Below are 6000 nucleotides of genomic sequence, written 5' to 3'. Positions count from 1 at the left end.
CGGGAGTTGGTACTGCACAGGGAAACCTGGTGTGCTGCAGTCCATGGGGGGTCGCAAAGAGTCGGACACAACTAAGCGACTGAACTGAACTGAACATGGACTGTGTGCTTACAGTACACAGTATTCCAGATGTTCTTCTAAGTTTAAGGAATTGTCTCTTTAAATCTTCATAACACCTTGTAAGGTAGGTATTTTTATTATTTCCATTTTGCAGATAAGGAAAATAACGTGCAGTTTCTGTCTACTGAGTAATGTCTCTAGAATATGAACCCAAGCAGTTTGCCACTAGAACCCAAGCTCTTAACTACTGCTTTAGACTGTCTTCCAACCAATTGTCTTCTCCCCCTGAGCCATTTTATGGACAGAGTAGGTTTGGCTAGATGGAGAGTATAGAAAGTACTCATCTTAGCCCTGGGTTCAGTAAGTAACTCTCTTGACACTCTTCCAGCTAAGTCATTAAACAGAAAGTTTTCAACCATTTAAAAAAAGTAAAAACATCCTTAGCTTTCAGGCCTAAGCTTGCCCAACTCTGCTCTAGATGGTTCACAAGATTTTGCTATGCCCTTAGGTTACAGTGGAGTCACACAGGAATTCGAATCCGAGCTTTAGTACTTACTGGTTATGTGGCCTTGGGCATGTATCTCCCCTCTCACTTTTAAAGGAGATTTTCTGGAAGCCTCAAAGAGTGCTTCCACTTATATTTCATTGGCTGAAACTCAGTCATAGGGGTCTACCTAACTCAAAGGGAGGCTTGGAGTTTAGGCTAGATGACCATATGTGCCCAGGTGAAAATTGGGGTTTTGTTACTGAGGCTGCAGGAGGGTATGGGTGATGGGGTAGGAAACACAATTTGTCATACATTTCTTATCTACAGCCCTGTCTGAATATTCTCTGAGCCCTGGAATAGGCTCTTGCATTTTGATGTTTCTATCTTATGCTGAGCTAATGTGTAGCTCCACTTATTATCTAGTTCTGTTGAAGCTGAAGTTCTAATACTTTAAACCAGACACTGAACTTAGTCACAGCTACCTGCTTGGAAACATGCCTCATGGATTAATGATCATAAAGTTATGTGAGAGAAACCAGACTTTAAAGTCCAAGGAGTCTCTGCACAGCCTGTGTAAACTCCTGTTAGCATAGACAAAAAGTGTCATCCCCCAAATTTTTAGGATGCTGCCATTTCAGATTTCTTTTGTCATGTTCAATTTTCCATACTCTTCCAAAGTTCTGGATCAAATTTAGGCTTCCCTGGTGGCTCGGCTGGCAAAGTTATGGATTGGATTCTGAGGTTAACACATTTCTGGTGATGACAGTGCTTTGGAGAATGAAGTGTAAACATGGACTTTTTCTACCATGATAGTCAGTAAAAATTCAAAATAAATAGATATGATGATTTTAAATATTTTGCTTTAGGCTTTTTTTCTCCACAGTACCTGGGCTTTTTTTAAAGTTGACAATGGTGATATTTGAGTAAATGGTGCCTTGGTTGACCATCTCCAAAGGATTCTTGATAAGCTGAATCTTATTGAAGATCTTTGTCTTAGTATCTGTTATCAAAGTACTTATCTAGATACAAGAGGAAGTCTTCCAAAGTCATAAAAAGAATCATGCAGAAATGGTTTCTACAGAGCACTTGGAGTTGTTGCTCAGTCTCTGAGTTATATCTGACTCTTTGCAGCCCCATGGACTGCAGCATGCCAGGCTGCTCTGTCCCCCACTATCTCCCAGAGTTCACTCAAATTCATGTCCATTGAATCAGTGGTGCTACCTAACCATCTCATCCTCTGATACCCCCTTCTCCTTTTGCCTTCAATCTTCAAGCATCAGGGTCTTTTCCAGTGAATTGGCTCTTTGCATCAGGTGGCCAAAGTATTAGAACTTCAGCTTCAGCAGAACTAAAGAATAAGTGAAGCCACACATCAGCTCAGCATAAGGTAGAAACATCAAAATGTAAGATCAGAGGATATTCTTCAGCTTAGAAATTCAGGTCACATAGCAAGAGTTCTGGTTATATTAGTATATAGCAGATTTTCCCCCCAAACTTAGTTCAGTTCAGTTGCTCAGTCGCGTCCAACTCTTTGAGACCCCATGGACTGCAGCACACCAGGCTTCCCTGTCTATCAACAACTCCCAGAGCTTGCTCAAACTCATGTCCATAGAGTCAGTGATGCCATGCAACCATCTTATCCTCTGTCGTCCCCTTCTCCTCCTGACTTCAATCTTTCCCAGCATCAGGGTCTTTTTCAATGAGTCAGTTCTTCCCATCAGGTGGCCAAAAGTATTGGAGCTTCAGCTTCAGCATCAGTCCTTCCAATAAATATTCAGGGTTGATTTCCTTTAGGATTGACTGGTGTGATCTCCTTGTAGTCCAAGGGACTCTCAAGAGTCTTCTCTAGCACCACAGTTCAAAAGCATCCACAGAACACACTGCTTTACAGATGCCCAGAAAAGAGGTAATTACAAAAGGTTATATATATCACATCAAAAAATAATAGAGTGGGGGCTTCCCTGGTGGTCCAGTGGTTAAGAATCTTCCTTGCATTGCAGGGTACATCCCTTGTCCAGGAAGATTCTACATGCTGCAACTACTGAAGCTCATGTGCTCTAGAGCCTGTATTCCATAATGAAAGAAGCCACCACAATAAGAAGCCCACACACCTCAGCTAGAGAAAAACCCTCATGAAGCAATGAAGACTGAGTGCAGGCAAAAACCATAATAATTATATATTATTAAAAAATATTAGGGTGGCATATGGGGTCTTAGTTTATTTGAATTTAGAGGGGGTAAAACTTTCTATCTGGATGGAAATGACATGATCTTATACTGTTACGGAACAAAAAGAACATGCTTTATTTACACAATTTATATACTATGATTTTGTGTTTCTGACAGTTGGTAAAAACTATTTTGCTTTTGTGGAAATAGTGGGAGCACATGTCTGTCTGTTGGGCTTCCCTACTTCAAAGCTGGTTTATGCTGAAATGTATCCTCTCCAAAATGGAAAAGTATCATCTTCTTGAGGGCTTTATTTGATGATGTTATTATCATGTTAACCAGAGACATCTGGGTTTTATGTGTTTTGGGTCACCTAGAGTATCTACAGTTATAGAATGAATTGATTTATTGTGAAGTTGATATATAAATGACTTTTCTTGGATGCCTGATGATTCTTTGCTGCTAAGTAATGCATCTTTGGACTTTGAGAATGGGATCATATTAAAAAGAAACCTACAGAAATACTTACTAAGGCTTTCATCTATAAATTCTTTGAGGGATAATGAAGAAGTCAGTCTACTTGATCTGACAGGCTTTTTATTCTCTCTAAAAAGATAGATAAACAAAATGCATTTTCCCCAGTTGTAAAAGTAATCCATATTTATTATAGAAAAAGAACACAGACAAAATTACAAAGGAAAAAATTAAAATCATCCATAGGCCCACTCCCCAGCAATAACAATGTTAAACCCTTTGACAAACATCCTTTGAGATGTTCAAATTAAATTATAATTGTCTTTGAACTGGTTAAACATACCCAGTGGGATACCCTAAAGTGATTTGTGGATAGGGTTGTGGTGGTGGAGAGGGAGGGCTTGCTTTAGCCTCACTATTACCCAACAACTGCTCTCACTTCACACTCTGCTGGAAGGAACATCTGTAAAACATGAGTCTTCTTAAATGTACTAATTGCTAATCTTCAGCACATACCCAAACAATCCTTTCAGTATGTGTTTGTCAATACTTTTTGGAGATATTTGGTTTCTAGGATGACATTTTGTGATGCCTTGATAATAGGAGCAGTAGAGGCATTATTTCCTTAAAAATAGGAGCACATTTCCCTCTGCTGTGTGAGAGAGGTGTGACATTGAAGGATATGGTCCTATCATCTCACATTATAGCAGCCACTTCCCTGCTTTCTGAAATCCATGAGGTCCATGCCACAAGCAAAGACACAAAACATTTGCTGAGCCACTTTATATCTTGGTGTGTTGGAATGGACATTAGTGGTGGTGTTTGCTTATGAAGACATGAAGACTTCTGGGGCAATCATCTTTGTATTCCCTCTAATACCACACAGTGCCTGAAGCCTAGTAGTTGAATCGTATTTAACAAGAATATTGGGCTTCCCGGTGGCTCAGTGGTAAAGAATCTGCCTGCAATGCAGAAGATGTGGGTTTGATCCCTGAGTTGGGAAGATCCCCTCAAGATCCTCTGAAATGGCACCCCACTCCAGTGTTCTTGCCTGGGAAATCCCATGGACAGAGGAGCCCAGTGGGCCACAGTTGCAAAGAATCGGATGCGATATAGCGACTAAATAACAGTGAGAGTATTAGCAGTGGTGTTAAGAACAATCATCAAAGAGCACTTGAGGACATATATTGACATTAGCTCATTTCTGATGCCACTTAACCACATAAGAAATCCAGACTTCAGCCATGATTGTCACCCTTCCTAGATGTGATGCTAGCCCCAATAACTTAACTACTAGGAATGGAGGTAGGTATAGGAATCATCCATAGACAATACAAGGACACAGCTGCAATGTGCAGCCCTTCGCCACTTAATTCTGCCCTTTCTACCATGAGGTGTCCTTCTAATGGCGAAAGGTTGTCACCTGCTGTCTTGGGAACGTTCAGGAAAAGAAATGCATGTACAGAAAAAGTACTTTGTTTCTGCATTACGTGAGGCATAGTTTTTCAAAGTGCAATCTCAAGACTATTTGCACCTGAATCCCCTCTATTGCCTTATAAAAATGCAGGGTTCTAGGTTTTTAATTTGGTAGTGCTGAGTCTTTGTTGCTTTGAGTGGGCTTTCTCTACTTGCACTGTGCACACTTCTCATTGAGAGAGCTTTTTGTAGAGCACAGACTCTAGGGTGTGTGGGCTCCAGTAGTTGTGGTGCATGGGCTTAGTTGCTCCAAGGCATGTGGGATCTCAGTTCCTGGACCAAGGATCGAATCCATGTCCCCTGCATTGGCAGGCAGATTCTTGACCACCAAGGAAGTTCCAAAACGCAGGTTCATGATTCCCGTTCACAGCTGTGGTAATTTTTTTTAAAGATACCCAGAAGTAAATATGAGAAATGTGTAGGATCTATCTGAAGAAAGCTTTCAAAAATTGTAGTGAGAGTCATCAAAGAAGATTTTAGTACATAGAAAAGTATACAGTATCTTACTGTGTGAAGGAAGATGTACCCTCAACACTATACATTAAGTTGAAAGAGAATTTTAACTGGTAAAAATATTTGTAATAGATAAAATAGCTAATTCCTGACTATATGAAATGCTTTTAGTAAATGAAATCCTTTATTGATGAATATTTAAGTTGCTTATAATCTTTCGCTCTTATCAACCATAGTAAAATGAATGATTTGTGCCTAGCTCATTTCACATGTATATAACTATAAAGTCCTAGAAGTGGAAATTCTGAGTTAGAATTTTTTGTGTTTGTAATTTTGATGAAGATTGCCAAGTTGCCCTTCATAGAATTTTATTTAATCAGACATTATCATAAGTCATGTAAGACAAAGCCTATTCCCTTACCAACAATGTCATCAAACTTAATAAGGTTAAAGATCTTTCCTTCAGAGATATTTGTATTTCTTTTTCTGATAACTGCCTCTTCATGTCTCTCCCTCTTTGCATGTTAAGAAAAGTAGTCCTTGCTTAGAGATTAGTTGCAAATACTTGACCCACATAATTATTTGTCTTTTAACTATGGTGATTTGGGGGTTTCCCACATGGCACTAGTGGTAAAGAACCTGCCTGCCAACTCAGGAGATGGAAGACTCGGGTTCGATCCCTGAGTCAGGAAGATCCTCTGCAGAAGGTCACGGTAACCCACTCCAGTATTCTTGCCTGGAGAATCCCCATGGACAGAGGAACCTGGTGGGCTATAGTCAACGGGGTCGCAAGAGTCGGACAGGATTGCAGTGACTTAGCACATAGCACACATGGTGATTTTTGCCATGCTGAAAAAATTTTAATTTATATAGCTAAATTT

Source organism: Moschus berezovskii, chromosome 12 (assembly GCF_049115385.1).
Source record: "Moschus berezovskii isolate FMDL1 chromosome 12, NW_MosBer_1.0, whole genome shotgun sequence".
Lineage (NCBI taxonomy): Eukaryota > Metazoa > Chordata > Mammalia > Artiodactyla > Moschidae > Moschus > Moschus berezovskii.
The sequence above is the reverse complement of the archived record's forward strand: the minus strand, read 5'-3'. Positions refer to the sequence as shown.